Consider the following 9,129-nt stretch of genomic DNA (forward strand, 5'->3'; position numbering starts at 1 on the left):
ACCATCAGCAGGGCACCGTGTGGCCCCCCTGGGACAGGGCCCCCTCTGCCCATCTCTGCCTTAAAGCAAAGCCTCCGGGCAGGCGGCTGGGGAAGGGGACCAGGATGATCAGAAGTCGCTTTGGCCAGGGATGCAAACGCCTCTGGCCAGGGTGAATGCTGTGGGTGCTGCGGGCCAGTGGATTTTTTTGGTTTGGATAAGCAATGTGCAAAGGTCTGGGTTTCACTCCTTAGGGGAATTAAAACATAGCCCAAGCCTTAATGTTTTTGCACAAAGGGGAATCACTGCTTCCCACCAGCATGACTAACCTCACTAATTGCAGCCTTTGCGGTCAAGCAGCAGCTGGGTAGAAAGGCGGTCGCGCTGAGAGGCTGGTCTGGAAGCGGCACTGTGGCTGCGGCCGAGGCTTTGGCTCCTTGCAAGCGCGGCAGCGTGGATGTGAAGCTGGACAGGAGGGGAGGCAGAGGAGGCCAGACTCTGCTCAAGGGACCGTCATTTCCCAGAGCTGCTTCTTACCCTGCCATCACCTCTCAGAGCATCTTCCCAAGGCTCCTGCCAGCTTCCCCAGGAGAAATCACAGCCTCTCCATCCCACCAGCCCTCTGCAGCCCAGATAACAGCGTGCCACACCGCCCGCAGTGCCACGCTGCCCGCAGTGCCGGCCTGCAGCATTTGCTGGCAGGTCCCCCGTTACCATGGCAATGCTGTCAAGGTTCAGATAATATTTTCCTCCAGCCCGATTTCTGCTGCTGCTGCTTTATTTCCCGCCCCCCCCCTCCGTACTTTGCTAGTCATGCCGGTGCAGCCTACCTCGTGAGGCAGCAGGGAAAGGGTTAGGATGCTGCTCTGCTGTTCGGGCTTCGGTCACATTGCTTGAAGTCCTTGCTCAGGAGTAACAGCATTAGATCTTCTGTCACAACAGACGTAAAGCTGAAATCAGCAAGCAGATACTAACAAATCCTCCACTGTCTCTTCTCATTAGACTTAATCACAGGGAAAAACCCAAAAGGCCTGAAACATTTTGTTAAGTGACAGATAGATATTTTTTTTTTCTTTAAAAAGAAAAGCTCACCGAGCAGAGGGGACAGCCATGGGTACAGCTCCTCGTCAGTGTTGGTCTCGCTATGGGTGCTGCTGCTGTGCTCAGGCCCTCTGGCAGCCCCTCTGCCTGCCCATCCTCTCTGTTCAGTCCCCCCATCTGCGACCCTTCTCTCTGGAGGGGCAGCAGGGCAGATGACAGCAGCCTGCATCGCACTTGCATGGAGGGCCCAACCCTGGGGGTCCATCCCACCCCAGTGTCCAGCGCAAGCCTCCTGGGCTCGCAGGAACATCTCCTTGGGGCCACAGTCCCTTTTCACCCAGGTGCTATTTCCTGGTGGCCTCCATCCAGCTTCTCCATAGCAACATCTAGACATTAAATACAGACGCATCCCCAAACAGCCTTTGCAAAAATGCCACCTCTCCCTACCACAGACAGGCATTTTCAGGGAATGTCACATTTCCCCCTTACCCATCTCCAAACGAAGATGGGAAAGCAGCTAATAGGAGTGGTCTCACATTGTCTGCGTCCCAAGCTGTTAGCTAGCTGATGAGCTGCTAAATTATTTTTCATCCTTGCTGAAAGAGATTAACCTATGGCTTTAGATGCAGAGGAACAACGTCTGCTGCCCAGGACAGCCAGGCAGTGCCAGAAGCCCCACTACCAGAGGCTGCTCACACCCAGGGAGGGAAGCAGGGCTGAGGGCAGCTGGGACCAGTGGAGGCAAAGGGCTGCTGGCACTGGGTGCAGGCAGGCAGCAGCACCCACCTCACCACCTTCAGAGGATGGACAAGGTGCACAGGAACAGCTACTGCAGTAAACCTCAGCATGGAGGATTCTGCTCAAACACCGTCCTGGGGACTGTTGATCAGTTATTGCTTGTAGAGGGGGGAAGAGGAGAGACTCCCTGCAAGGACAGGACAGCTGGGACCATCAAGGAAGGCCAAGGAAAGCCTGGCACCCGGCTCTCATTGCCAGGCACCAAGAGAAAATGAGGCCAGAAAATTAAGAGCCATAGAGGTGGGATGCTAACAGAGCATGGCCTGGAACTGCGCAAAAGAGAAGGTGCTGCTCTGGGAGACAGAGACACAGCCTCTACTGTGTCCTGGGACTTTCACACAAAAATACCGGGGCTCTTTACCTACCTTTGCTGCTCTAGTCTGAGCATTTCAGAGAAAGCACAGTACGCAGCCACACTGCTCACCTGCTTTGCAGCTCCCCATGACACCCCTAGTGATTCATCTCCAGCAAGTTCAGCAGCAGGGTGCAGCTCCCGATTCCAGCCAGTTTTCTGAAAAGCAGACAGCAGGGGTAAGAGGAGAGACATGGTTGACTCCCTTAGTTAAGGAAAGAGCCAAATCTTTATTGGACACTGCTGGAAGACGCGAGGCATTGCAGGGAAAGCCGCAACCACACCCACGAGGCACCTGGTGAAGTGTCCCAAATCCCCTTGATCCCAGCCCGGGGGTTGCTGTCCATGCAGTGATAGCAGGTCATCTTTAGCTGGGGTTTCCAGGCTCTTTCCTATGAAGACATTGCTACCTGATCCTCGTGCAACTCAGTCCTTTTAGCCTGAAGGTGTGATAGGACAGGGTGAGCGAGCAGAAGAGGCTGGAGCAGCCTGAAAGCACTTACATACACAAACAAGCTCGGTGAACACCCGGGCACCACAGTGATGCTTCAGCTGCAGCAAACCCTCCTGCAGAAAGCCCAGACCTGCTCACTGGCAGCATAAGGTAGAAAACCTCCAAAATGCTAATGCATTCCTCTTCTGCGACCCACTGTGTGGCTGAGCCCAGCCTGTGCTCCAAGCACTGGCAATTCAGGAGGCCAGGAACTTCTCACACCGGAGCCTGCACTCTGGTTTCTCACAGCCCCTGTGGAATTTTCCTAACATACATCAACTCACTTTTTGAAGTTGTGTAGCTATTTGGCACCTGTGGCATCCTACAGCAAGCAGGTCTCCTGCTTAATGGCACTTTTTCCGTTACCAAAGACAGGGAGTCACCTTTTCTGCATGTAATGGCCAGCTGCAAGCAGATATTCAGTTGCACGAAGCACGGCCTGACTCCTCTGCCAGGTCTCCGATCCAGGCCAACAGGCAATGCTGCCGCTCGGTACAAATAAAGCAGGGGAGGTAGAGCAGCACTGCATGCAATTGCAATGAGAGCGCCCTGAATTAAATGGAGAGCTCAGATAACTGGAGCAATCCCTTATCAAACACTGAACCCCATGGAGATGGGGAGATTGGTGCTTGGGTCACCATCCTGCCTCAGAGCAAGCCCTGTGCTGCTGGTGCTTGGGGTTTTTTCTCTTTGCCATCCTTGATTACAAGAGTGGTACTTTGGCAATCATGCTGAGGCTACTGATTAGCTGATGTTGGGACATCGTTCCAGGAAAGGCAATCATTTCTCAAAGTGCTTGCAGCTCCCAGTTCAGGGCAGGTGAAGTGCTAATAAATATTGAGCACAGCAAGTGAGTCTGACTCCAAAGCAGCTCAATAAATTAAAGGCTATTAGAAAAAAAAAATATCTGCAGATGCTTCTGCCAACCTTTCTTCTCCAGCAGCAGCTCTGGGTGCTGGTACTTTGCATTCCCATTTCACGGGCAACTCACTGGAAGGAACTGCTTGTCTTTACATTGCGAAATCCAAACTGTTGAAATCTCCAACTGAGATGAAATTGCAGATCATTGTTTTACTGGGCAAAAACCTGCGCAGCATCCCATCCAGGTCCGAATCACAGCTAAGCATGCCAGGCTCTGTCCTCCCAAGCTGACATCCCGAAGGCCAAAGGTCCAGCACACACTGCAGGCTGCACAGACATGGGCCAATTGAAAAGTAAGTGCTGTCTGGCAAAGAAATGAGCTGCTAATTTATTGAAACGCTCTGCAAAATAATTGCATTTGGAAGCCTTCAGCTGTCCTGGGTTTGTGCCTTCATGCAGGAGTGCAACTTCAAGAGATAGGACATAAAAGGGAATGGAAAACCAAAGAGATCTTTGAAGCTGGGGCAAAAGAGCATACAATCAAACAGAGCAAAACTCCCAGCTCCCACCCCACACAAAGCTTTGCAGCTCCTGTGGACAAGCAATTAAGAAACAAATCAGCCCTGTTTGTTTTCACAGAAGTGAGAAACACCTCCAAATCTGGCAGCAATTTCTGTTCCTTCAGACAACTTGCTCACAGCAAGCTGCACGCAGGGATGGGGCACAGGGAGGAAAGAGGACCACTCCATCCGCTCTCCTCCTGGTACATGAGGTGGCTCCTACCCACGGTGAGGTCCTCCTCACGTGTTTCTTTTGTTTCAGGCCTGCCCATTTGTCACTGGGATACTCTCCAGTGGGTGGCTGCTGTCCTCCATCCAGCATGAGAATAGGGGGCTGGTTTGGGAGGGTTGGGGAGGTGCTGAAGTCGACTACAACAGAGATCTGGTGTCTGAAGGGCATTGATTAGAGCTGTTTTGGCAGGATCCCTATGACCTGAACTATGGAGGAACAGGTTGCTTTCAGCTTCCTCTACAGCTGTGACAAGGAAGATGTCATTCCCCTACTGTGATTTAAAAAGCGGTAGGGAGCTGTAAGATGAAAAAGAAAAAAATCAAGCAAACAAAACAAATCCTCAAAGATCAAAAGTATTGAAGAGCCTTACCTGGATGCTTCTAAGGAAAACAACCCCAGAAACAAAACCAAAAAAAAAAAAACAAAACCCACAACCAAAAGCTCACCCAACCCAGAAGCACATAACTACATAAACACAAAACCCACCTTCTTGAGCAAACCGAGACCCACGCAGGCTCCCAGTACCTGGAGCACAACCCTGCTTGCCAGGATTTACTCAGAAAGATGAACTAGAGCCTGCCTTCTCCCCAACCCCCACCTTTAGGAGGACATTTGGCACTTTCCCCAGCTCCTTCAGCAAGGAGGGGAGATCAGCCATGTGACAGCTACCCAGGCCGCTTGCCTCCGATGCTGACAGAGGCTCAGTGCAGTGCAGTGCCTGCTCCCTGCCCTCTGTTCTTTCTGTTCAGAGCCGTGAGTTTCGACAGGTCTGGGTCCTGGAGCTCCACCGAGACGAGAGCAGAGCTGGAACACCATCCAAAGGCAACAAAGGCGTCCAGCAGCATCACCTCCCTGCTCAGCATCTCCAGTGCAGAGGACCTCTCTCAAGCTCAATCTCTCTGCCAGCATCTGCTCCTGCAAAAGCTGCAGCCCAGCTGTGCTGCATGGTCCCAGCTCCTCGGGACTCTGCCTTTGCTCCTCAGCTTGGCTGTAGCTCCAGGTGAGAAGCAGGCTCCACAGCCCAGCCAGTCCAGCAGTGACCTCTAGTGACACGTAGGGGACACTCTTCAGTCCCCACATCTGGGTGGTGACATAGGCAAGGCCACAGGCTACCATGAAGGATGCTGTCCTTGTGAAGCAAGTCCCGGCTGAGTTGGTGGGAGCATTGCTGCTCCTGGGTGGCACTACCAGGTCCTGGATGGGCAAGAGGGTCCTCATCTCAGAGCCCTGGCTTGCCCCCCAGCCTCCTTGCCCTAACTTGTTCCTCTCGGCTGGGCTGGAGCACTTCTGACGCTCAGGCACCCGCTAAAGCCCAAGGAATGGAAAATTCATCAGCCATATGTTGCTCCTCCAATTAATCGCCCTTTGCTTCTGGTTTACCAGAAAGCAGGTTTCCCTTTCTGCTCAGGTGAGTCAGCAATGGCTCTGGAAGGGGTTTCCTCCTGGAAACCCTCCACTGAGCAGCCGTTGCCTCCCCAGCACATCCCAAGCTGTGCAGGTATCCTCCAGACAGGAACACAGGGGGCTGCTGAGCCGGGGGAAGCTTAGCTTCCCAGGCAATTGGCACAGCCTTTGCTAAGCACCCAGAGACAGTGTCAGGATCACGGCATGGTTTAAGCTATAGGAAGCAAGCAGCGGCAAGAACCGCACTTGAGCAAAATAGAGCATCTCAGCCGGGGCAGCCATCTCCACAGCAGGGAGTCGCTGAGGGAACGCTGTGGTCCCCAGGGATGTACCAAAGCATGAGCTGATCAAAGAATGCGGCCAGGACGCGTGTGGAGCAGGCTGTGTGCCCCAGGGAGCATCCGCGCTGCAGGGCTCTGCTTCCAACTGGATGAACAGATACAGCACAGTGAAAAACAAAGGGCAGAGAGCAGCCTGGGATGCAGAGGAGAAAAGGGCTGAGGACCCATCATCCCCAGCCCCTGCTTGCTACTCGTTCCCAGGCGCTTTTGCAGCACTTGCACTCACACAAGGGCAGGGGAAGGACGGGGTCACTGCCACACCAGCCCAGCAACACAAAGAGGGGCTCAGAGCTCTTCCTGCTGGAGCTAGCTGGCTTCCCTCCCCCCTCCAAGTGGGTCTTCTCTGTGCCTCTGTCTCCATCTTCCTCTTGGGCCATCTCCTGGATCAAGGTTGTCACACAAAGCCAGAGTAATTGCCCTGCCTTGGAGAGCTCTTCTGAAAATCAGCGCATTCAGGAAAATGCATCTTGAAGTCCTCTGGTGCCCAGCAGTTGGGGCCATCCCGGTCCCAGGGACAGAGCTTGTATTCACGCTCTGCAAACAACAGGGCATTCAGCAGAAATGAAGAGACAGTAAATTCAGAAGTGATGAAAAAATGCATCTTTTCACACAATTCGCCTTGGGGAACTCAATGTCATATGACGTAGCCAAGGGCAGGGACTTGTGGGATCAAACAACTGCTGAGCTGGCCCTGGGTATTTCTATTATTCATACCAAAAAAATAAACTACATACAAATGTGAAAAGCCCACTGAGTGAACCACACGCAAGCACCAAAAATCACTCGGGCTGTTTTGCCTATGAAGCACCAGCTGGAGAAGACTTCCCAAGGAGAGACCACCTTTTCTGGGAACAGGTTCCAGGGACAGCCTGGATGCGGGGTGCAGGACTTCTTGCAGCTTTCCCTGTGGTTCCTGCTATCAGCTGATGCACCTTGGCTGAGTCAGAAAAAAAAAAAATAATATTTTGCTAGCGACAGCAGCGACCAGCACTCCCACCACAAAAATGGGTATCGGGACTTGCTCCTTCTAGCCACTCTTGGATGATTTTCCTGAAATCCCCACATACTGCTGGGAAAATCTTGGTTCCTCACCTCTGCACCTGTCCTGCAAGGAGCTGCAGCCAGTGATCAAACTGGGCGTAAGGGCACTTACAGCTTCAGCCCATGTCCCAGCTTCTCTGGATGGCACCATCAGGTGTGGCTCAAGGTCACGGCCGTGTTCGGTCCTTCCCTTTACTGCAGTTGATGGAATAAATGGGTCTACAGCAGTAGCGTAGCTGATATATCAAAAACAGCACTGGAGGAGGTGTGAAAACGTGAAGATAGAGATACACAGAGTCAATCAGGATAAAACTTGGGCTTGGAAAGACCAACCCTCCTTCCCAGTCCCATTTTATATCAAGGGTTCGATCTTTTGCTTGAGGTGCAACAATTTCCGAGATCCTAAAACATACCTGAATTTTTTAATAAAAGTACAGTTGGTGAGAGGGACAGAGACTTGCAGTGGGAAGTTGTAATAAAGCACGTGTTGTTTCCCTTTTAAACTGCAGAGGGAGAATGCAGGGAAAGGTTTAGAGCAGAGGCTTAGCCCTGGAAGAGCTAGCACAGTAAAGTGGTACCTGCAAAAAACTAGTATGCCACTAAAAGCCCCCCAATACCTTCAGTTTTTGAAGATTTCCTATTAGTACTTACAGTACGTTAACACTTGCCCCGGGTGCCAGTGCCACAGACTCTGGGTACCCGAGAGCACAGCCTGGAGAAGACTGGGGATGCTGCTGGAGCTTTCCTCGCCGGGTCCAGCCATCCTGCACTGTGGTCCCCGGCTGTACCACCTCGGATCCCCTGCAGCGCAGAAGAGCTGGGGAAGCAAGTGCGAGGGGAGGTCACATAAACCCGCTCTGAATCACTGCAAGGTTGGGGTTTTTTTTTCTGTTTTAAATTTTGTTGTTGGGTTGTGTTTTGTTTTGTTTTTTTAAAACTGGTCAGATAAATGTTTTGAGAAGACATATTAAAGCAATGGCTGCTTTCTCCAGGGAACTATCAGGATGATTTTATTTGGCCAGAGCACGGTAACAGGGTCAGGCTGTCAGCTTCTATTAAGATTTGGATGTGCGTCACTGAATGGAAAGTGCTTGGCTACACTGCTTCTCATTAGATTGGTTTATGATAAATCTAATCATTAACTTACTACACTTGGCCTATCTGAAGGTTATAAGGCTGGCTCTGCAGCCGCCCCAGCAGGCTGCAAACCAAATGCCTTCCCTGGGAAGGGCAGCTTCACCGTGGCAGTGCCCGGTTCACAACAGCAAATGTCTTGGCAAAGCTACTGCTGGCTCACCTGGCCTCTCCAGCCAGCGAGGCATTGCCCTCCCTGTTGCCTTGTCCCAGTGGGATGCATCTGCACCACACTTTCACCCCAGTGGATGTTTTTGGATAACCAAGGGGTACTCAGGTGCTTGACAGCTTGGCCACATGTCACTCATTGCTTCACACCTCCTTCTGCAGCCCCTCACGCACGAGGCACAAGGCTGGGCTCCAGCACTGCTCCAAGGGCATCGCTGAAACCAAAGGAGGTGAAAACTTCCCCCTATTTTTAAGTCAGGCAGAGCAGATGACTCTTGCCATAGACCAAGCTCCTTGGGGGACCCCCTCCTACGCCACATCCTGGCATCAAAACTCCACTGCAGCTGGTACCCACTGGTGTAAACAGGGCTGCTGGGGACCCACGCTGGGACTGACCCACCCCAGCACCCCCGGCACAGCAAGCACTTGCTGCTGCATGAGAAAAAGGAGGCAAGACCAGGGTGCACACTTGGATCTGGGCTGGTGGATTTCTCCCTGGGTGCAGAAGGTCTGCCTCTCACACTTTCATGTATCCAAATCAAGGACTTGCATCCCCCCCATCTTTATCTAAAGTAACAGAGCAGCTTTTAAAACTCCTCTGACCACCTCCTTGGTGGGCATAAGGATGAGCAGAGAGGGCCAGACCAGCCATAATTCTTACCTCCTCCTCTCCCGAGGGGACCCAAGAGGACAGCCAGCCTAGCCCCGAGGACACGGGAGCATAC

The 9,129-nt window shown here is 52.4% G+C and overlaps 1 long non-coding RNA gene across 1 annotated transcript; it reads right to left on the bottom strand.

The window, feature by feature from the left end:
• Positions 1 to 698: 698 nt before the first annotated feature.
• On the bottom strand, positions 699 to 7,357 carry LOC119152617. Its single transcript, XR_005105820.1, has 3 exons — positions 7,154 to 7,357; positions 2,243 to 2,329; positions 699 to 909 (listed from the first exon to the last, which is right to left on the bottom strand). It is a non-coding gene; the product is annotated as an uncharacterized LOC119152617 (long non-coding RNA).
• Between the last annotated feature and the right edge of the window lie 1,772 nt (positions 7,358 to 9,129).

Source organism: Falco rusticolus, chromosome 8 (genome assembly GCF_015220075.1).
Source record: "Falco rusticolus isolate bFalRus1 chromosome 8, bFalRus1.pri, whole genome shotgun sequence".
Classification (NCBI taxonomy): domain Eukaryota; kingdom Metazoa; phylum Chordata; class Aves; order Falconiformes; family Falconidae; genus Falco; species Falco rusticolus.